This window comes from Leptodactylus fuscus, unplaced genomic scaffold (assembly GCF_031893055.1).
Source record: "Leptodactylus fuscus isolate aLepFus1 unplaced genomic scaffold, aLepFus1.hap2 HAP2_SCAFFOLD_235, whole genome shotgun sequence".
NCBI lineage: Eukaryota > Metazoa > Chordata > Amphibia > Anura > Leptodactylidae > Leptodactylus > Leptodactylus fuscus.
Window position 1 is genome coordinate 120,763 of NW_027440258.1, and position 22,582 is coordinate 143,344.

General features: G+C 47.5%; 5 non-coding genes across 5 annotated transcripts; 3 read left to right on the plus strand and 2 right to left on the minus strand.

The window, feature by feature from the left end:
- Positions 1 to 1,795: 1,795 nt before the first annotated feature.
- TRNAA-UGC (transfer RNA alanine (anticodon UGC)) lies at positions 1,796 to 1,867 on the plus strand. The gene has a single exon. It is a non-coding gene; the product is annotated as a tRNA-Ala (tRNA).
- A 1,542-nt stretch (positions 1,868 to 3,409) lies between these two features.
- Positions 3,410 to 3,481, minus strand: TRNAA-CGC (transfer RNA alanine (anticodon CGC)). The gene has a single exon. It is a non-coding gene; the product is annotated as a tRNA-Ala (tRNA).
- A 5,912-nt stretch (positions 3,482 to 9,393) lies between these two features.
- TRNAA-UGC (transfer RNA alanine (anticodon UGC)) lies at positions 9,394 to 9,465 on the plus strand. The gene has a single exon. It is a non-coding gene; the product is annotated as a tRNA-Ala (tRNA).
- Positions 9,466 to 11,073: 1,608 nt separating this feature from the next.
- TRNAA-UGC (transfer RNA alanine (anticodon UGC)) lies at positions 11,074 to 11,145 on the minus strand. The gene has a single exon. It is a non-coding gene; the product is annotated as a tRNA-Ala (tRNA).
- Positions 11,146 to 11,785: 640 nt separating this feature from the next.
- TRNAA-UGC (transfer RNA alanine (anticodon UGC)) lies at positions 11,786 to 11,857 on the plus strand. Its single transcript has one exon. It is a non-coding gene; the product is annotated as a tRNA-Ala (tRNA).
- Positions 11,858 to 22,582: the final 10,725 nt, after the last annotated feature.

Here is a 22,582-nt window from a genome sequence, read left to right on the forward strand (position 1 = left end):
TCATCTACCCCTAGTTTCATGTCACCCCCCCTCTATCTCTGTCCCCAGTTTCATGCCATTCTCCCCCTTTATCTGTCCACAGTTTCATTTCCCCCCGTCTCTACCCCAGTGTCATGCCGTTCTCCCCCCTTCATCTGCCCCAATGTCATGCCATTCCCCCCCCTTCATCTGCCCTAGTGTCATGCCGTTCTCCCCCTCCATCTGCCCCAGTGTCATGCTGTTCTCCCCCCCTTCATCTGCCCCAGTATCATGCTGTTCTCCCCCCCTCCATCTGCCCCAGTGTCATGCCATTCTCCCCCCTCCATCTGCCCCAGTGTCATGCCGTTCTCCCCCCTCCATCTGCCCCAGTGTCATGCTGTTCTCTCCCCCTCTATCTGCCCCAGTGTCATGCCTTTCTCCCCCCTCCATCTGCCCCAGTGTCATGCTGTTCTTCCCCCTCCATCTGCCCTATTGTCATTCTGTTCTTCCCCCTTCATCTGCCCCAGTGTCATGCCATTCTCCCCTCTCCATCTGCCCCAGTGTCATGCCATTCTCCCCCTCCATCTGCCCCAGTGTCATGCCATTCTCCCCCCTCCATCTGCCCCAGTGTCATGCTGTTCTTCCCCCCTTCATCTGCCCCAGTGCCATGCCATTCTCCCCCCTCCATCTGCCCCAGTGTCATTCTGTTCTTCCCCCCTTCATCTGCCCCAGTTCCATGCCATTCTCCCCCCTCCATCTGTCCCAGTGTCATGCCATTCTCCCCCCTCCATCTGCCCCAGTGTCATGCTGTTCTTCCCCCCTTCATCTGCCCCAGTGCCATGCCATTCTCCCCCCTTCATGTGCCCTAGTGTCATGCCTTTCTCCCCCTCCATCTGCCCCAGTGTCATGCCGTTCTCACGTTCTCTCACACACACACACACACACTCACCATTCCTCGTTCCCTTGCAGCTCTCTCCCTCATACACATATTGTAGCCGCGATGTGATGACGTCATCACATCGCGGCTACAAATGCCGGAGCTCAGCGTTAAAGCAGGAGCTGAGCTGTGACAGCTCCGGCTTTAAATGCCTATGCATTCAGCTCATCGGCGTCCTACCGCCGATGAGCTGAAATACATAGGCGTTTAAAGCAGGAGCTGTGAGCTCAGCTCCTGCTTTAACGCTGAGCTCAGTTGGAGTCGGGACATGCTGACCGGGACCATTTTGTTAGGTCCCGGCCGCGCCACGGGGCCCCAGGCGGTTGCCCGGCTCGCCCGGCCCTGGATCCGCCCCTGTTTTTTGATGACATATTTCGAGCTTTCGAGACTATAGAGGTCTCTTCATCAGGATGGTATAACACAATTTCTGAAGGTAGGCATATATATACACAGAGAAATGGATTGTTAGATGCAAAATAGATGGAGAACAGAACACAATGTAAATAAACAGTAAAAAACCATATATATCAGTTCACAGGAAAGTTCTCTGGGGTTGTAGCATCTTTGTAGCTGATCTAAGAAGCTACAAACCCAGAGATGAAACAACACGTTCCATTGAGCCCCTGTACTGAGGGGAAATAATCCCAGCAGGTATTAGGCCCTATATAGTTACCGGTCCCTGCCGCTGCCCACAGCCACCTTTGCTTACATCTCAGTCCTCTAGGGGGCCCCATGCGTCTCATATCATGTAGCTGAGGCTGAATAGTGTCAGGACGTTGTTGATCGCAACGTGGTATGCAATGCACAGGGCCCCCCTGGAGGGCTGAAGTGTAAGCGAATGATAGATAGCACAACTATTTTTCTCAGATGAATTGGGAGCATTAGTTGGAATGTTCTATAGGGGATGTAGCTCAGTGCTAAAGCGCATGCTTTGCATGTATGAGGCCCCGGGTTCAATCCCCAGCATCTCCATCTTTTGAGACAAACAACTACAAAACATGGGCTCTACCCATCAACCAGAAGAAGACCAAAGTCATGGTATTTCAGAAGAAGGGCCACAATAAAGTCTCCACCCCACAATTCACACTGAATGGCTCCACACTGGAGAAAACCTACAGCTAGACCTACATGGGGCTGGAGCTCAGCCAATCAGGAAGCTTCAAAGCAGCAATAGAAACCCTGAAAGCAAAAGCCTGCAGAACCTTCTACGCCAGGGGTAGGGAACGTACAGCTCTCCAGCTGTTGCAAAACTACAACTCCCAGCATGCATACTGGCTCTGCTGTTCTGGGAACTCCCATGGAAGTGAATGGAGCATGCTGGGAGTTGTAGTTTCACAGCAGCTGGAGAGCCAAAGGTTCCCTACCCCTGTTCTACGCCATCAGAAGACAGCTGTACCACCTCAAACCACCGGTGAGGGTCTGGCTGAAGATATTTGACGCAGTCATCTCCCCGATCCTTCTCTATGGCAGCGAGGTTTGGGGCCCAGCCACCTACCCAGACCAGTCAAAGTGGGATTCCAGCCCAACAGAGACCTTCCACCTGGAGTTCTGCAAATACCTGCTCCATGTCCATCGCAACACCACCAACATGGCCTGCAGGGCTGAGCTAGGCAGACTCCCCCTATGGCTCACCATACAGAAGAGGGCGCTAGCTTTCCAGGCACACATCCAGGGGAGCAAGCCCGACTCCTACCACCACCAAGCATGGCTAAGCCACCTGAGCAAACCAGACACTCACCAACCAAACAACAGCCAACCACCAAACCAAAAACACCAACAGATGATAACCAAGGCCGAAATAAAGGCGACCACAGAGGCAAACAGAGAGCGGTACATTGAAGAATGGAGAAACAAAATAAATAACTCCAAGAAACTCACCGTGTATCCCCTCAGTGAATACCATCAGCGATGACATCATGTGGGACAGACGGGGCCCCCTGGAGGGCTGAAGCAGGGAAGAATAAAGAGCCAATAATGACACCTGTCAGCTTTCCGGCAGTATATAGAACTGCCTGTGGGCAAAATGGTGAAAGGTCCTCTTTAACACACAAAAAAACACTTATAATTACCATCCAACGCTCCCCCGCCGCGCTCTGCAGTTTCACTAATAGACCTGTAGGCGCGATGTGATGATGTGACGTCATCACATCGCGCCTATATGTCCACTAGCCGGAACGTAGCGGCTAGTGGATATAATCATCTCGCAATGTATTCAACTCGGATCCGGTGTCCCTAGGCTTGTGCGGGCCGTACAAAATTTTTCGGGGGGCGGGGGGGGGGGGGGGGGCACGAGTTTGAGACCCCTGATTTATTACATCACTGGCCATGTATTTCTATAGATGTATTGTGTTAGCTACACCGCCCCCTAGTGGTCACCATCGACTTAGGATTCTAAAATGGTGAACAGATGATATTCAGCCTTTATAATACAGACGGGCAGATGTTTCCTGAATTCCTGCACATTTATCAGTTTTCTGGATCTTTGATGTTTTTATAGTTGTTTATCACAAAACATGGAGATGCCGGGGATTGAACCCAGGGCCTCATACATGCGAAGCATGCGCTATACCACTGAGCTACATCCCCTATAGGAAACCTCTATAAAACCTCTGAAAATACTCCAATTCCTGAGACAATATACTACATGCAGCCATATTGTGCTGATACTACTGGATATCATTATGTGATTAGTAAAGTGGAAATATATAATAATAATAATACCGCTATATGGATATAATGTCGCCATACAGCGCCCACATACAGGTCATCAGATCATTCCTATCTGCATAGAAACTGTCCTTACCTGTGTAAAGTGAGGAGCCCAGTGTCACTAAGCACTTCCACCACATTCACTTACACTAACAGAATAACATTTATACACGTACATACCCCTTTTTAAAATTCTAAGCACCTTACCCCTGTCCCTGATATACGACCCCACTCCCCTTCTATTATCCAAACCCCCTATTTCCTATAACGTCTTTAAGTTAAGGGATTCTTCTTTAAACTTAAGCAATTATAGACTGTTACAAGTTAGTATTGCTTAGTGCACAAAGAACTCAGCTCTGACACTTTTCTGTATATATAGTTCAAACTGTCTCAGAGATTTTGTCTCAAAGCTGAACTTTTGTGTAATTTTTGCAAAAAATCAATGTTTGATAAAAAGTTGCATGAAGGTGTCTGTGAATATAATAAGCTAGATGGTATTTTTTTTTATCATCGCCAGGGTGTCTGCTGTTTGGAAATATATTGGTTTATGGGGTTTAGTCATTGATTGTAATGTCTATGCCATGTTTTATCCATGCTGCTATTTTTTTCACATTTAAGGCCAAAATCAAGATTTTGAGGTGCAGTTTTTTAGGGTCTTAAAGGACGTTTAGTCACATATATGTAGTATTGATGAATTAAAGGCACCTTAGACTTAGTATTCTAATGTGCAGTTGATTTGTAAACGTGTCATGTGCCACTGCTTCTGCCAATCACGACGCTTGTTACAAAAACCTCATTCAGTTAACTAACTGGCTGTTAATTACCTGTACACGACTTTGGTGAAACTCCTAGACACTAACAGAAGTTAGTTAGTTTTAACTTCGGTTAGCTAACTGGAAATTTAACATGCGTTGGTGAAACTGGCCATAAAGAAATTATGTCAGTACTAGCAGTTACCCGCGACTTCGTCTGCAGGTTGGCGGTGGCGCTGAACCGCTTATATTTTTTGTCCCCCATCTCTGCCCCCAGTTTCTTGTCCCCCCATCTCTGCCTCCAGTTTCTTGTCCTCCCCATCTCTGCCTCCAGTTTCTTGTCCCCCCATCTCTGCCCCAGTTTCTTGTCCCCCCATCTCTGCCCCCAGTTTCATGTCCCCCCTTCATCTGCCCCCACTTTCTTGTCCCCCCATCTCTGCCCCCAGTTTTTTGTCCCCCCCATCTCTGCCCCGTTTCTTGTGCCCCCCTTCATCTGCCCCCAGTTTCTTGTCCTCCCATCTCTGCCCCAGTTTCTTGTCCCCCATCTCTTCCCCCAGTTTCTTGTCCCCCCCTTCATCTGCCCCCAGTTTCTTGTCCCTCCATCTCTGCCCCCAGTTTCTTGTCCTCCCATCTCTGCCCCCAGTTTCTTGCCCCCTTCATCTGCCCCCAGTTTCTTGTCCCCCCATCTCTGCCCCCAGTTTCTTGTCCTCCCATCTCTGCCCCCAGTTTCTTGCCCCCTTCATCTGCCCCCAGTTTCTTGTCCCCCCATCTCTTCCCCCAGTTTCTTGTCCCCCCATCTCTGCCCCCAGTTTCTTGTCCCCCCATCTCTGCCCCCAGTTTCTTGTCCCCCCCATCTCTGCCTCCAGGTTCATGTCCCCCCATCTCTGCCCCAGTTTCTTGTCCCCCATCTCTTCCCCCAGTTTCATGTCCCCCCTTCATCTGCCCCCACTTTCTTGTCCCCCCATCTCTGCCCCCAGTTTTTTGTCCCCCCCATATCTGCCCCCAGTTTCTTGTGCCCCCCTTCATCTGCCCCCAGATTCTTGTCTTCCCATCTCTGCCCCAGTTTCTTGTCTTCCATCTATGCCCCCAGTTTCTTGTCCCCCCTTCATCTGCCCCCAGTTTCTTGTCCCCCCATCTCTGCCCCCAGTTTCTTGTCCCCCCCATCTCTGCCCCCAGTTTCTTGTCCCTCCATCTCTGCCCCCAGTTTCTTGTCCCCCCATCTCTGCCCCCAGTTTCTTGTCCTCCATCTCTGCCCCCAGTTTCTTGTCCCCTCATCTCTGCCCCCAGTTTCTTGTCCCCCCATCTCTTCCCCCAGTTTCTTGTCCCCCCCATCTCTGCCCCCAGTTTCTTGTCTCTCCATCTTTGCCCCCAGTTTCTTGTCCCCCCATCTCTGCCCCCAGTTTCTTGTCCCCCCATCTCTGCCCCCAGTTTCTTGTCCCCCCATCTCTGCCCCCAGTTTCTTGTCTCTCCATCTCTGCCCCCAGTTTCTTGTCCCATCTCTGCCCCCAGTTTCTTGTCCCCCTATCTCTGCCCCCAGTTTCTTGTCCCTCCATCTCTGCCCCCAGTTTCTTGTCCCCCCATCTCTGCCCCCAGTTTCTTGTCCCTCCATCTCTGCCCCCAGTTTCTTGTCCCCCCATTTCTGCCCCCAGTTTCATGTCCCTCCATCTTTGCCCCCAGTTTCTTGTCCCCCCATCTCTGCCCCCAGTTTCTTGTCCCCCCATCTCTGCCCCCAGTTTCTTGTCTCTCCATCTCTGCCCCCAGTTTCTTGTCCCTCCATCTCTGCCCCCAGTTTCTTGTCCCCCCATCTCTGCCCCCAGTTTCTTGTCTCTCCATCTCTGCCCCAGTTTCTTGTCCCCCCATCTCTGCCCCCAGTTTCTTGTCCCCCATCTCTGCCCCCAGTTTCTTGTCCCCTCATCTCTGCCCCAGTTTCTTGTCCCCCCATCTCTTCCCCCAGTTTCTTGTCCCCCCCATCTCTGCCCCCAGTTTCTTGCCCCCCATCTCTGCTCCCAGCTTCATGTCCCCCCCCCCTACATCGGCCCCAGTGTAGTTGGACTCACCTTGCCACGCTCCCCCGCCGCTCTCTCCGCTCGCTCACTGCACATAGTTGTCGGGCGTCTGGCTGCGTGTGGCATATATGAGGCAGAGCGGAGGCCGGCGTCAAGGTTGTATGGAAGTTTACATTGTCCATATCAGGTTCACAAGGACACTAACAGCTCAGTGACATGTACCGCAGTTCTGTTTTGCACATTTCCGGTCTGGATGAAACCACCGGGAGATCTCATGAGACAAATCTCGCCAGGTTCCCCCAACAAATGCTCTCAGTGCTGCCCCCTCCTGGACTCAGCAATCTGCCTCCTAAGGCCTGACAGCAGATGTAAACTGGGACTGTCCTGGATATCATTATGTGATTAGTAAAGTGGAAATATATAATAATAATACCGCTATATAGATATAATGTAGCCATACAGCGCCCACATACAGCACACCGAAATAACACTGTCGTACAAACAAATACTAAATACATAGAGTGAATATAAATGATACTGTCACACTGTGCAAAACAATAATACCACCATATAGTGCACACGGATAATACTCCCATACTATACACATTAGTAGTGCTACCTGAGCTACATCCCCTATAGAAGGTGGAGAAGTCTATATCGGGTTCACAAGGACACTAACAGCTCAGTGACATGTACCGCAGTTCCGTTTTGCACATTTCCGGTCTGGACGAAACCACCGGGAGATCTCATGAGACAAATCTCGCCAGGTTCCCCCAACAAATGCTCTCAGTGCTGCCCCCTCCTGGATTCAGCAAACTGCCTCACAGCAGATGCAAACTGGGACTGTCCTGGTGTCCCAAGAGGCCCCCGCTACCATAGGGCCCAGTAGGAGTGCACCATATGCCCTACTAACAGTTACCCGTGACTTCGTCTGCGGGTTGGCGGTGGCGCTGAACCGCTTATATTTCTTGTCCCCCCATCTCTGCCTCCAGTTTCTTGTTCCCCCATCTCTGCCCCCAGGATCTTGTTCCCCCCTTCATCTGCCCCCAGTTTCTTGTCCGCCCAGTTTCTTGTCCCCCCCATAGCTGCCCCCAGTTTCTTGTCCCCCCCTTCATGTGCCCCCAGTTTCTTGTCCCCACATCTCTGCCCCAGTTTCTTGTCCCCCCATCTCTGCCTCCAGTTTCTTGTCCCCCATCTCTGCTCCAAGCTTATGTTCCCCCCCCCTACATCGGCCCCAGTGTAGTTGGACTCACCTTGCCACGCTCCCCCGCCGCTCTCTCCGCTCGCTCACTGCACATAGTTGTCGGGCGGCTGGTTGCCTGTGGCATATATGAGGCAGAGCAGGGGCCTTGCGCTGCTTTCCTGGCTTGTCAGTCTTTCGCTTCACTGTGGAGCCGAGCCCTGGTCTACAAGGATCCGTATCCAATATGTCCTTACAAGTTGAAGTGGGTACATGAATGTTTTTGTGTTTGAGTTGATTACATCCTAGGCAGATAGACTGCAATAGAGGCGCCGGTATTATACAGTGCATTGCAGAATACCGGCGCCTCTATTGCAGCCTACCTGCCATACGCAGCCAGCCGCCCAACACCTATGTGCAGTGCGCAAGTGGAGAGAGCGGACGGGGAGCGTGGCAAGGTGAGACCACCTACACTGGGGCCGATGTGGGGGGGGGACATGAAGCTGGGGAATGTGGTTGATCCCAGGGGACAACGACCCAGGGACACCCCCCCGGGACAGCCCTTCTCCAACCCCCTGTACCCGCTGCACTGACCTGTTATGTGGTGTGTCGGGTGCAGCAGCCTCCTCCTTAGCTGTCCGCGAAGTGTGTAGGTTGCCTGGGATAGCTGCGGTGCCGGGACCATGTGGGCTGCCGCCATCTTGCCCACCTTCAGCCCCCAACCTATGGTGCCGCAGCCCTGGCTCCAGAGCTCGCCCACAGCCTGCCATGCACCAATGGGAGGAGCGTGCACAGACCAGTGCTGGCGGAGGGTCCTTTGGAGGGTCACGGAGGCGATTTCAGGTGAGCGACCCACATTTAAAGTAGCCTATTACCTTTTTCTGGGCAGTGTGTGTGTGTGTGTGTGTGTGTGTGTGTCTGTGTGTGTGTGTGTGTGTGTGTGTGTGTGAAATTACCCCAAAATCCATTCAGCCATTTGGCTGTGATTGAGGAACAAACATCCAAACTCACAAACATCCAAACTCACAAACTTTCACCTTTATAATATTAATAGGATATCCCTGCATGTGGTAGAGTTTAGGTCAGAAATTTGGAATTTTGGATTTTTTTATAATAAAATTTTTTAACTCAAATGTATACAAGTATAATGTAACATCCCACAATAGAACTGTTCAAGCTATATTCCCCTGGCTCCCTGCTTTCAGAAAATATATTGGTATGGGGGACTCTCACAAACATTTAATTTAGAAATATGCGTTTTATTTACATGTCAAAACTGTGAAAATTGCTCTGGCTACTGGAGATGCAAAATTTCCAGAGACCCTTGGCAGCGAAAAGGTTAAGCTTATTTTTTGACAGAATCCAGTTGTTTGAGGATCATCCAGACACCCGAGCTCTGAAATTTATCATATTTATTGTATTTAGATAAACCTGCACAAAACATGGAGATGCCGGGGATTGAACCCAGGGCCTCATACATGAAAGCATGCGCTCTACCACTGAGCTACATCCCCTATATAGCTATTCTATTAATGTTCCCAATTCTGAGATGAAACAACACGTTCCATTGAGCCCCTGTACTGAGGGGAAATAATCCCAGCAGGTATTAGGTCCTATTTAGTTACCGGTCCCTGCCGCTGCTCACAGCCACCTTTGCTTACATCTCAGTCCTCTAGGGGGCCCCATGCATCTCATATCATGTAGCTGAGGCTGAACAGTGTCAGTACGTGGTTGACAGCAATGTGATATGCAACGCACAGGGCCCCCTGGAGGGCTGAAGTGTAAGCGAATGATAGGTACCACGACTATTTTTCTCAGATGCATTGGGAGCATTAATAGAAACATGGTATAGGGGATGTAGCTCAGTGGTAGAGCGCATGCTTTGCATGTATGAGGCCCCGGGTTCAATCCCCGGCATCCCCAATTTTTGAGACAAAGAACTACAAAACATCAAAGGTCAGTAAAACTGATATACAGGCAGGAAGTCACACGAAATATGATCGGGGATAATACGAAGACGGAATTTAATGTAAAAGAGCTTAACCTTTTGTCTGTAGAGAAAATGATGGACACTAGGGGCAGGGCCGGCGTCAGCGCACGGCATAGTCGGGCAAGTGCCGGGGCCCACAGAGCCTCTGGGGGCCCCCCGGCACTTGCCTGTCACAATTTCAGCTCATCGGCGTCCGTCCGCCGATGAGCTGAATACATACGCGATGCAGGAGCTGCGAGATCAGCTCCTGCTTTAAAGCTCCGGCCCGGCTTGCGTGTGTAGGCGCGATGACGTCATCACATCACGCCTACACACGCAAGCCGGGCCGGAGCTAAGCAGGAGCTGATCTCACAGCTCCTGCATCGCGTATGTGATTGGAGGGAGAGAGAGAGGAGCGTCGGGGGAACGAGGGAAGGTGAGTGATAGAAGGTGAGTTAAGTGTTTGTTTTGTATTACATATTAAGGTGAAACATAATGAAGGGGGCCCATGAAACTGGGGGGCAAAGGGAGGGGGGGAACGGCATGACACTGGAGAACATGAAGGAAGTGGGGAGAGAACGGCATGAAACTGGGGACAGAGATGGAGGGGGCCCAAAGAAACTGGGGGGCAAATGAAGGGGAGGGGGGAACAGCATGACACTGGGGCAGATGGAGGGGGGGGGAGAACAGCATGACACTGGGGCAGATGGAGGGGGTGGGGAGAGAACGGCATGGAACTGGGGACAGAGATGGAGGGGGCCCAATGAAACTGAAGGGGCAAATGAAGGGGAGGGGGGGGAACGGCATGACACTGGGGCAGAGACGGGGGACATGAAACTGTGGGCAGATGAAGGGGGAGAACGTGATGAAACTGGGGACAGAGATGGAGGGGGGACATGAAACTGGGGGCAGAGGAAGGGTGTATATGAAACTGGGGGAGAGATGGAGGGGGGCATATAATTTACAGGTGACTGTAGGAGGATTATACTGTGTGGGAGCACATAATGAATGAGTGGGTGGAATCAACATAAAAGTGGGTGGAGCTAAATTTGCAGCGGCGCGCAGAGCGCGCCGCACATTTTGCCCCTCTTTCTGCTCTTTAAAAGATTGGGAGGTATGGTGTTGGTGACGCCACACTCCTGCATGACGTCACTCGCTTCATCTGCAACGCACAGTGTCTCCACTCCCCCACCTCCTTTACAAGGGGGCCCACTGAGGCTCTGTCGCCCAAGGGCCCATAAAAACCTGGAGCCGGCCCTGACTAGGGGGCAGACTAGTCTACACAATACATATACAGGAATACATTGCCGGTGACACAATGACATAGGATGGCGCTATAGAGATAAGGAGGACTATTTATTACATCACTGGCCATGTATTTCTATACACGAATTGTGTTAGTTAAACCGTCTCCTAGTGGTCACTATCGGCATAGGATTCTAAAATGGTGAACAGATAATATTCAGCCTTTATAATACAGACGGGCAGATGTTTCCTGAATTCCTGCACATTTATCAGTTTTCTGGATCTTTGATGTTTTTGTCGTTGTTTATCACAAAACATGGAGATGGCGGGGATTGAACCCGGGGCCTCATACATGCAAAGCATGTGCTCTACCACTGAGCTACATCCCCTATAGGAAACCTCTAAAAATCCTCCAATTCCTGAGACAATATACTACGTGTAGCCCTATTGTGCTGATACTACTGGATATCATTATGTGATTAGATATAATGTAGCCATACAGCGCCCACATACAGTACACCTAAATAACACTGTCCTACAAATAAATACTAAAAACATAGAGTGCATATAAATGATACTGTCACACTGTGCAATACAATAATACCACCATATAGTGCACACGGATAATACTCCCGTACTATACACATTAGTAGTGCTACCACGCAGTACACGTAAAAAAACACTTTCATGTCATTTTTTCAGAGACTATAATATTGATGTTCTGTCCTAAGAAAAGATCATGAATATACAATGTTGTGGGGTCTGAGACCCTTTTTAGCCCCTTATATGTTCTATGTGCACTATACCCTGTAGGTGCTGTGGGGGCCCAGTCAGTGTTTACTATGGGGCCCGGTCTTTGCTAGTTACAACCCCTGATAACAGACCTGAAATGTAGACAGAATAGTACCAACATATACCATGCCCATATAGTGCCATATACCTGCCCATAATAATAACAATACCAATGTAATACTGCCATATAGCTGGCATGTAGTCTCAGAAACAGGAGCGTTTTCACACTGTGTATGAGGGGATGTGGCTCAGTGGTAGAGCCCATGCTTTGCATGTATGAGTCCCCGGGTTCAATCCCCGGCATCTCCATGTTTCGTGTTACATAATAATCACTAAAAAAAGATAGGAGTGCACTATATGCCCTATATTTAATGCGGCCCTGTATTCCCTGCTCATATAATACCGCCAGACAGTTCACCTATACCACCGTATCATATCCAGGGGCCCCTCACAGATGTTTTGAGAGAGTTGGAGAATAACAGAGGGGCCTTGAGCAGGGGTGAACCTGCCCCTTTCGCCGCCCGAGGCGAACGACAGAAAGCCGCCCCCCCTCCCCCGGGAGGAGGGGTCGGGGCGAAGCGGCGTTCGCAGGCAGAGAGCAGGCATGGAGAGGACCTGCTCTCTGCCTGAATGGGAGGGGAGGCCGTTGGATCAGCGCTGCTCCAGCGGCCTCCCCAATCCACCGCTTGGTGCTAAGCCATTCTAGGACAGCTTGTCCTGGACTGGGTTAGGTAAGCAAAAATACTGCGCTCCCTGGGGCCCTGGCATAGCGCCGCCTGAAGCGCTCGCTTCAGGTCGCCTCATGGGAGGTGCGGCGCTGGCCTTGAGCCTCCTTGTGCACTTAGGCCCATGTAAATCTGTTGGTGCGGTCGTGTATTTGGTGTAACTGCTACCTCTGTCTTACTTATCATTATAGGCTCCTAGATCACAAAATATTATTATATACAGTAAAAAAAGAAAAACAATTTACACAATCTTTTTTTTTTTTTTTTTTTTTTATTTACATTTTTTTTTTTTTTTTTAGGAAGATTTTGCCATGGAATAAAGTATATGGCACCATCCGGGTCTGGAGCTGCCGTGTCCTGTAACGGATTGTAGTTCAGGCTGTTCTTTTTCCAGGCTTGGATATTCTTTCTGGATAGAAAAAGATAAAATGTTATTATTTCTATGTTACATGTCACATACATCTGATAGGGCGGAGGGAAAAGATGAAATATAGATGGCTTACCTTCCATTATTTTGGGATGTCTCTGTTCATAGCCCTTCATGGGGCTTCATTGGAAGCAGTGGTTACGGCACAGGGGGCACTGAGAGTGAGAGCGGAGCCAGGTCGAGATGCAACCCTGATGAAAGTTATGAGTACAGGGAAGCTCTGTGACTCGCTCTCCGATCTCATATTCAGTCATGCAGATTACACATGACTGGGCCTCCTCCTGAGATATTACCTCTCTAGTGGGTAAGTTCTGAATCTGCAGAGTTCTCCTGCTGGGCGGACGCCGCCGTCTCTCCTGCCAAAGTAGATATTGTGCATGTGGTTCAAGTGGTTGCCCCTGTGGCATTGCCAGTGACGTTGGGGTCATCCCACCCATGTCCAGCAGCTGAATGAATCTACTGAATGCACGGGTTGCAGGGTAGGAGTATACAGGAGATCTGCTTGGAATTGGATCCTCAGGGGGTGGAACCGGATTTAGCCGTTGAAATTCAGTGGTGTCAGCTGTGGATCCACTTGCTGGACGGTTGTTATCACTGCTACTCTCTCCTATTATTCTGGAGGGCTCTGCAGGGGCGGGTCTTAATGGAGAGCGGCTTCTTTCCCTGCTCTCTTCTAGTCCTCTGTCCTGTGGAGGAGCTCTGTCGCGTCTCCCTGTCCTCGCAGTGATAGGATTCCTGCTTCTTTGATGTCCAGTAGAAGGTTCTCCACGATGTCCTAGGGATGACCTCAATCTATGGACAATTGCTGCCTGACCTGTAAATATATAAAGGTAACACATTTAGCCCATAGGAATGGATCCTGTTATTGCTAAGGGTTTTGAGGAGAAGAGACCCCAGTATAGTTAAGTTCAACAGTAACCTGAATAAAGATATATATCATTCACTGGATGAAGGGACGCCATCAACTAATATTGGACAAACTGGGCCCCATAATCACAAAACAATAAGTCGTCTGAAATTTTTTTTTTTTTATTCCCAATAAATAAATAAAAGAACTCCCAGCAATGTTAAATCCCCAATGCTAAGGGCTAGTTCACACGTAAAAACCGCCTGGCTTATTTTGGTCCCGAAAAAAAACACTTCCTAATTAGAAAGCGTTGTTTTTTACCTTGAGGCGTTCTTTGGAGCGTTTTCTGGAGCAGTTTTTTCAGAAAATGACAGGCGGTTTTCCCCTCCCCTAAAGTGAATAGAGGGGAGGGAAAACTGCTAGCGGAAAAATGAAAGCTAGCAGTCTCCATAGACCACCATTGTACGGAGGCAGGTTTTGAGGTGAAATCTGCTGTCAAAATCTGCCTCATTGCCCCCGTGTGAACTAGCCCTAATGGTTCCGCTGCTCATAGTGTATAGTAATCATACAGGGACCAAAACAATAATAATCTAATGGGGATTTATAGAGATTATTAGAAGCCTAATCTAATGCCAAACAAAGATCTTTGGGAGATGTAATTGCCCAACCTGATAATCGCGGGGATTAATGCATGTCCATAGCATATGCCATTAAGAACAACAGGGAGGCATAGAAGGCACTCTCCCCAGTAAACACTAACCCCAATGGGCTGTTAGTTCCCTAAATTAACTGGAAACACAAGCAACAGCCTCTCCCTGTCATAGACTTGTATGTGCGCTGGCCACCAAGGATTAAAGCCCATAAGTTCCCTCTCCACACAGGTGAGCGCTAGCTTTCCCCCAACCAGGGCCGCACCTCTGAGGCGAGGTCACGCAGCCGCCTAAGGCAGCACTTTCAAAGGGGCGGCAATTTTACCAGTTTATTTTTTTCCTTATTTTTTCTCTTAACCAGCCCAAGACAGGATGCCCTGAAAACAGATCTGAGCAGTAATGTCCCAGAAGTCACGTGGGGACGTCACGTCTGGGACATTGCCATAAATTCCTGAAGCCTGTGCTAGGAGTAACAATGGATCCCGGAGAGGTGAGTTACACTATTTATTATGCTTCTTCACCTCCCCTGAGTCTCTGATTATTATACTCCAGGGTCTGAAAAGACCCCAGGGTATAATAATAGCGGCAGTTTCTCTCGGGGTTAGCCTTGTTTGTTCCGCTCTCCGTTCAAAGAGGGTAACCTCTCGCCAGAAATCTATTCAGCAAAAACTCACTTTGCTGATCATATTGATGTATGCTTGATCAGTTACTCTGTACTGCTGGAAAGCTGACAGTGCTTGTCCATAGACAAATATTATCAGGAGGGAGGGGGCGTTCCTCCCCGCTCACCCAGTACAGCGCAATAGGCACTGCTGTGGAGAAGGATGTACCTGAGTGACTGTCAGGAACGCCCTTCTGACTGTAAAGAGCTACGGTACCAGGGCCGATAGTTCTTTACCCGGGGCACAGATTGGGAAAGCCGACAGTGCGCTGAATTCAGATCATTGTCAGCGTTCCAGCAGTATATAGAATTGCCTACGCCGAAATCGGTGAAAGGTCCTCTTTAAGGGTCTGGGGGGTGGCAGTTTCTTTTCTGAACAAGGTAGTGATGGGAGATATGAAGAAACTGGATTGAACGCTAGCTAGTAGCGAAAAAAAGAAGCAACATGCCCTATCTGCGGCAGGATCAGCCGTGAATTCCATGGCTTGACCATTTATTCGGGCCTACACAGGAGTGGGTTGCCGCGATAGAAAGCTGATGCTGCATCGGCATTTTGTCGCGGAATGTTCAAATGGAATGTTCCGTGAAAAAGATATGAAGGTCACAGCTCTTAATATAGAAAAAATGATAATAATTTAGAAGTGCACTACTCACGTGTCAGAGCCGTCAGCGTTGTAGCAGGATTCCAAAAGATCGGTGCACGGATAATGGCTCTCTCGGCTAAGCCAAAATGCAGCAACAGGAAAAGACAAAAGGATATATCCAGCACTCGGAATCCGGCCTAATAAAAAAAAAACGTAACTTTTATTAAGAAATGGTCATTCTTCCATTAAAAAATTATGATCATACAAGGGACATTAGCTTACCCCTCGTATGATCAAACAATTTTAATGGAAGAATGACCAATTCTTAATAAAAGTTAAGTTTATTTTTATTAGGCCGGATTCCGAGTGCTGGATATATCCTTTTGTCTTTTCCTGTTGCGGAATGTTCCGTGACCTTTTCCTCCGTGTGAACATACCCTTAGAGTGGGGGGTTTAACGTTGTTGGGATTTCTTTTATTGATTTATTGGGAATAACAGTTATGTTTTAGACGGGTTATTGTTTTGTGATTATGGGGCCCAGTTTGTCAAATTGCCTGAATAAAGAACTTCTGTTTTCTATCATGGGCAGGGGTGGAATTCGGAGGAAAGTAAAACCCACCCCAAACGACTAGGAATGGAAAATGTGCTGTTTACCCTGAAACATTGCTCAGCAGAGCCCAGGGATAACTCCTCCCAGGAAATCTCCTCTAGGGTGGGGGGAATATTGTCTCTCTCTTCCTGAACAATTCACTTACCTTGATTCTCCGGTCGGCGCAGCCATGTATCATTGTCAGCTATCAGCTGACGCAGCTCTCGGGCGCTCATGGCTTAGTTACCAAGGCGGATCTGATGAAATATTAGAGAACTAAGTTCTCAGGTGGCTCCGATATTACTGGGCCCTGATCAAAGATCAGTAAGAATGAATGGAAGTAATCACTAGATATGTAGTACAAACTAGTTCGCTCTTCCAGAACCAAAGTGAAGTGTCAGCAAAAGCATCAACTCAAGAAATGGCTGTGATGTCACAGCGCTCAGGGTTTATATACCCTCAGGGTTCCGTTATGACATCATCATATGCAAATATGTGCATTATGACATCATCATATGCAAATATGTGCATTATGACATCATCATATGCAAATTTGAACAGAACCTCACATAATAGGTAAGCAGATCCTAGTTTTATGACATCACAGAAGTAAGGTCATGTGACTGTGTGTGTGAAAAAAAAAAAAAAATAATAATAATAATTTGAATTAAAATCTGGATGTGGCTATTTCTAGGTACCGTACCTATGAACTCCTGGCTATTTTTAGGTACCATCCGTGTACCGTGCCTATAAACTTAACCCCTTCCCGCCGATGGCATTTTTTGATTTTCGTTTTTCGTTTTTGACTCCCCTCCTTCTAAACCCCATAACTTTTTTATTTCTCCGCTCCCAGAGCCATATGAGGTCTTAATTTTTGCGGGACAAATTTTTCTCCATGATGCTACCATTAATTATTCTATATAATGTACTGGGAAGCAGGAAAAAAATTCAGAATGGGGTGGATTTGAAGAAAAAATGCATTTCTGCGACTTTCTTACGGGCTTTGGTTTTACGGCGTTCACTGTGCAGCCAAAATGACATGTCCCCTATATTCTGTGTTTCGGTACAGTTCCAGGGATACCAATTTTATATGGTTTTATTTACATTTTGACCCCTAAAAAAAATTCCAAAACTGTGTTAAAAATTTTTTTTTCTAAAAGTCGCCATATTCCGACGGCCGTAACTTTTTTATACGTAAGTGTACGGGGATGCATAGGGCGTATTTTTTTGTGGGGCCAGGTGTAATTTTTAATTTTACCATTTTTGGGAAATGTTCTTGCTTTGATCACTTTTTATTAAAATTTTTATCAGAATCAAAACAGTGAAAAAAATGGCGGTTTGGCACTTTCGACTATTTTTCCCGCTACGGTGTTTACCAAACAGGAAAAATATTTTTATAGATTTGTAGAGCGGGCGATTTCGGACGCGGGGATACCTAACATGTATATGTTTCACAGTTTTTAACTACTTTTATATGTGTTCTAGGCAAAGGGGGGTGATTTGAACTTTTAATTCTTTTTATATTTTTCTATATTTTTTTTACTTTTTTTTACTTTTTTTTTTTTTTGCATTTATTAGACCCCCTAGGGGTGTTGAACCCCAGGGGGTCTGATCACTAATGCAATGCATTACAATGCTAATGCATTGCAATGCATTGCAAAAAAGCATCATCTCTTTTGTAGGCTGCATAGACCAGCCTGCAAAAGAGAGGATTTGCAGACAAGCCTGGAAGCCTTGTATAAGGCTCCCGGCTGTCATGGCATCGGGACGTCAGCCCGGGAGCATGCTCCAGGAGCCGGCAATCCAGGCCTTTGACCGCGGTGCCGGAGGGGTTAATGCCTCCGATCGGTCCGGGGACCGATCGGAGGCATGAGAGCCGGTTGTCTACTGCTTAAAGCAGTAGACAACCGGCGGCTATGGCGGCCGCCCAGCTCCCGGGCGGTCGCCATAGTTACAGACCCGACATGCGCCGTACTATTACGGCGCATGTCGGGAAGGGGTTAAATGAACTGCAGATGTATCATATTTATCCCAGTAAATTTTCACTTTATTAAGACATTTATGTTACAATGGCTAATCTTCCTCGCACTGCGGACATCCATCCACTCTATAACAATCTTCATGTAGTGTGGAACAACAAGAAAAACAAGTTGTCAATTTTTTAGACTTTTTCCCCAAATCAAAGTGGCAAATCAGACATTTCTCTATTTCCTTGCAATTTTTTTGTGTTTTCGTTGTTTCCCTTTTTCTCCTCTTTGTGGATACCTTCAGCCTGAAAAGGCACAACTACCTGCGGACGCGCAGATGAAGATTTGCAGCTTGTAGAAGGTGGTGTATTTCCATCAACTATATCCGGAACATTTGAAGTCTCAGCACCTGCAACATCTTGATGTACAGACTGGTTATATGACAAGCTGGGTTGTAATAACGAAGAACCTCGTCTGGCATTGTTTTGGATAACCTTGATTTCTTCCAAGTAGTTTAGAAAGGTTGAAGTTCCGTGATTAGATAAAATATCCGCCAACTGAGTTAGGGATTGGAACGCCAGATTGTACTTAGCAGTACTACTGAGTGGTTCTTCGTCAATAGTCTCTTGTTCTTCCACAGCACAATATAAATCAAATTCTGTGTCTTCAAAACTAGGCTCAGTTTGCAAATTTTCCCAGTATTTTTTGTGGAAGCAGTTCCTATCATACAAAGGGATTGATTCGGTTTCTCTCATTAAAAGCATGTGTCTGCATGGAACACAATATTGTGTGCAGTTACACAAGTTAACAGAACTGTTGTAAGCTTTTGAGTGATCGCCATTGCATGTTTCGTTTACGGAATTCTACAAAATTTGCTAATTTGGCTTCATTATTTGAAAACTCTTTAGAACTTTGCAAAAGAACCGTACACCAACTTCTGTAATTTCCTGCGATGCTGAATCAAGGTGAGTTTGCAATGGCGGATCGATTATTCTAAATGTTTTAAGCGACTGTTGAATCTGTTTATGCTGTAATCAGTTATCTATGAACGTTATGAGTTCTTTCATGCAAATAGTCACTGTTGGTAAGCTTCAAAACTTTTCCTGAAGATTAGAGATGAGCAAACGCCGTTCGCCGTAAGTATTCGATATACATATAAGTCCATGCATCGGTGGTCAAGTGGACCTTGCAGCAAAGCGCGGAGCTCTGGGCCCGATTGATGTTATGGGACACGTGCAGGCGCAGGCAGGGACAGCAAACAAAGAGAAGTAGTAACGGCTAGGCCCAGCATAGGGAGGTGCCCCAGCTGCCATCTGGTGACGGAAGGCCTGGGTATCCAGAAGCATAAACGCGAACATCTCCAGGGCCAGCAGTTTTTCGATGATGCCATTAAAGGCTTGGGCATGTGGGTGGCTTGCATTGTACTTCTGCCTGCAATGAAACGCCTGGGAGATGGGGAATGGCTGGGAAGAAGCGCATGATGGTGCAGGCCAAAAGGGCGGATCAGCGTGAACTCCCCAATGTGTCAGAGACAGATGTGTAGGTGTCCTTGCATCATATCCTTGCACCATACTTGGCTTGATTGGACTTTCATTTTGTGCCAAAAAGTGGTCAAGACAGCGATCCCTCAGCTAATCCCGTTACACCGTCCATTGCCAACTGCAGCACTGAAGTTACCATCACTGGAAGTGGTACAACGTCTTTCTCTGCATTTAGCCATGCTGGATGCTATGCTAGCTGACTACACTTGGTTGCTTCACGGTTCTCTTAATGCATATTGCTAAGGGGACTCAGATGTGTTTCTCGGCACTGAGGCCACCACCTCTGAGATCCCAAAGGAAGTTGACAAGAGATGTGTAGTACAGAAAAACAGATGAGAAAATACAGTCCTATGAAAAAGTTTGGGCACCCCTATTAATCTTAATCATTTTAGTTCTAAATATTTTAGTGTTTGCAACAGCCATTTCAGTTTGATATATCTAATAACTGATGGACACAGTAATATTTCTGGATTGAAATGAGGTTTATTTTACTAACAGAAAATGTGCAATATGCATTAAACCAAAATTTGACTGGTGCAAAAGTATGGGCACCTCAACAGAAAAGTGCCATTAATATTTAGTAGATCCTCATTTTGCAAAGATAACAGTCTCTAGTCGCTTCCTGTAGCTTTTAATCAGTTCCTGGATCCTGGATGAAGGGATTTTGGACCATTCCTCTTTACAAAACAATTCAAGTTCAGTTAAGTTTGATGGTCACCGAGCATGGACAGCCCGCTCTCAAATGATCTGAAATCAAAGATTGTTCAACATAGCTGTTCAGGGGAAGGATACAAAAAGTTGTCTCAGAGATTTAACCTGTCAGTTTCCACTATGAAGAACATAGTAAGGAAATGGAAGACCACAGGGACAGCTCTTGTTAAGCCCAGAAGTGGCAGGCCAAGAAAAATATCAGAAAGGCAGAGAAGAAGAATGGTGAGAAGAGTCAAGGACAATCCACAGATCACCTCCAAAGAGCTGCAGCATCATCTTGCTGCAGATGGTGTCACTGTGCATCAGTCAACAATACAGCACACTTTGCACAAGGAGAAGCTGTATGGGAGAGTAATGAGAGAGAAGCCGTTTCTGCAAGCACGCCACAAACAGAGTCATCTGAGGTATGCAAAAACACATTTGGACAAGCCAGCTTCATTTTGGAAGAAGGTCCTGTGGACTTATGAAACAAAGATTGAGTTGTTTGGTCATACAAAAAGGCATTATGCATGGCGTCCAAAAAAACAGCATTCCAAGAAAAACACTTGCTACCCACTGTAGAATTTGGTGGAGGTTCCATCATGCTTTGGGGCTGTGTGGCCAATGCCGGCACCGGGAATCTTGTTAAAGTTGAGAGTCGCACGGATTCCACTCAGTATCAGCAGATTCTTGAGAATAATGTTCAAGAATCAGTGATGAAGTTGAAGTTACGCCGGGGATGGATATTTCAGCAAGACAATGATCCAAAACACCGCTCCAAATCGACTCAGGCATTCATGCAGAGGAACAATTACAATGTTCTGGAATGGCCATCCCAGTCCCCAGACCTGAATATCATTGAACATCTGTGGGATGATTTGAAGCGGGCTGTCCATGCTCGGCCACCATCAAACTTAACTAAACTTGAATTGTTTTGTAAAGAGGAATGGTCCAAAATACCTTCATCCAGGATCCAGGAACTGATTAAAAGCTGCAGGAAGCGACTAGAGGCAAAAGGAGGAGCTACTAAATATTAATGTCACTGTAAGGATTGGAGTCAGGGTCAGGCAGTGCAAAGGGACACAGCTGGAAAGCAACACTGTGCAGCTAATGACAAAAAGGGGTCGTAGGCCCTGCGGCTATGACTATGCTGTAGTATCTGAGATGAGGCAGACCAATGCACTTCCTAATTGAAGTGCGCCTACCACGACTCCTACGCTTCTATCCCGGTGGCTAGGATAAGGGAAGAGGAGGCCCTGAAAGTGCTAGGGACTGGAGTCACGGGGTCACACCTAAACAGAAAGCACAGTGTAAATGCAATGCAAAACCAAAGACTAAACAGCATGGAACCAGGGAGGACCACAAGTCCCAGCAAGACACAGAAGAGAAGGCGAGGTCAGACGAGCAAGAGGTCGAGCCAGGAGATATAATAAAGGTACCAAATCAAAAGACAAGGGATAGTCAAAAATACAAGCCGGGTATACAAACCAAGAAACAGACCGAATACAAACAGACAGGGAATCAGACTGAGCAGGGGAACCAGGAAACACAAGTGAATGGCTGGCAAGGATCCATGCCTGGGTGGGGTTTAAATAGCAGCAGAGAACACACCTGATGGCTAATGACATGGAGACTGAAAGCAAGGAAAAGATTAACCTTTAATGACCTAAGCACACCCAATAGAACTCCTAACACGTCTCCCAGGAAGACGCCGCGCAGCAAGGAGACCGCGGCGACTCCGTATCCTGACAGTCACTTTTCTGTTGAGGTGCCCATACTTTTGCACCGGTCAAATTTTGGTTTAATGCATATTGCACATTTTCTGTTAGTACAATAAACCTCATTTCACTCCTGAAATATTACTGTGTCCATCAGTTATTAGATATATCAAACTGAAATGGCTGCTGCAAACACCAAAATATTTAGAGCTAAAAATGATTAAGATTAATAGGAGTGCCCAAACGTTTTCATAGGACTGTAAGTGTAGGCTGTAGAGCACAGAGGGATCGGAGAGAACAGAGCTGGGGCCGGCCAGGTATTCCCATAACATGCGCCTATACTTGTCCCTCCTGGTGACACTAGGCCCCTCAGTAGTGGTAATTTGGCCAGGGGGGCCATTAACGCGTCCCAGACCTAGGAATAAGTCTTGCAACAGGGAAGAGTTTTGTATGCCTTTGCCTGTAGCCACCGTTTTTGCTGCTTAGCTTGCCTCTACATCTACACTGCTTTCACCCCTACACATCACCCCAGTCTATGCCTCTGCTTCTAGCCACCTGTTTTGTTGATTAGCTAGCCTCCACATCTACACTGCTTTCGCCCCTAGACATCACCCCAGTCTATGCCTCTGCTTCTA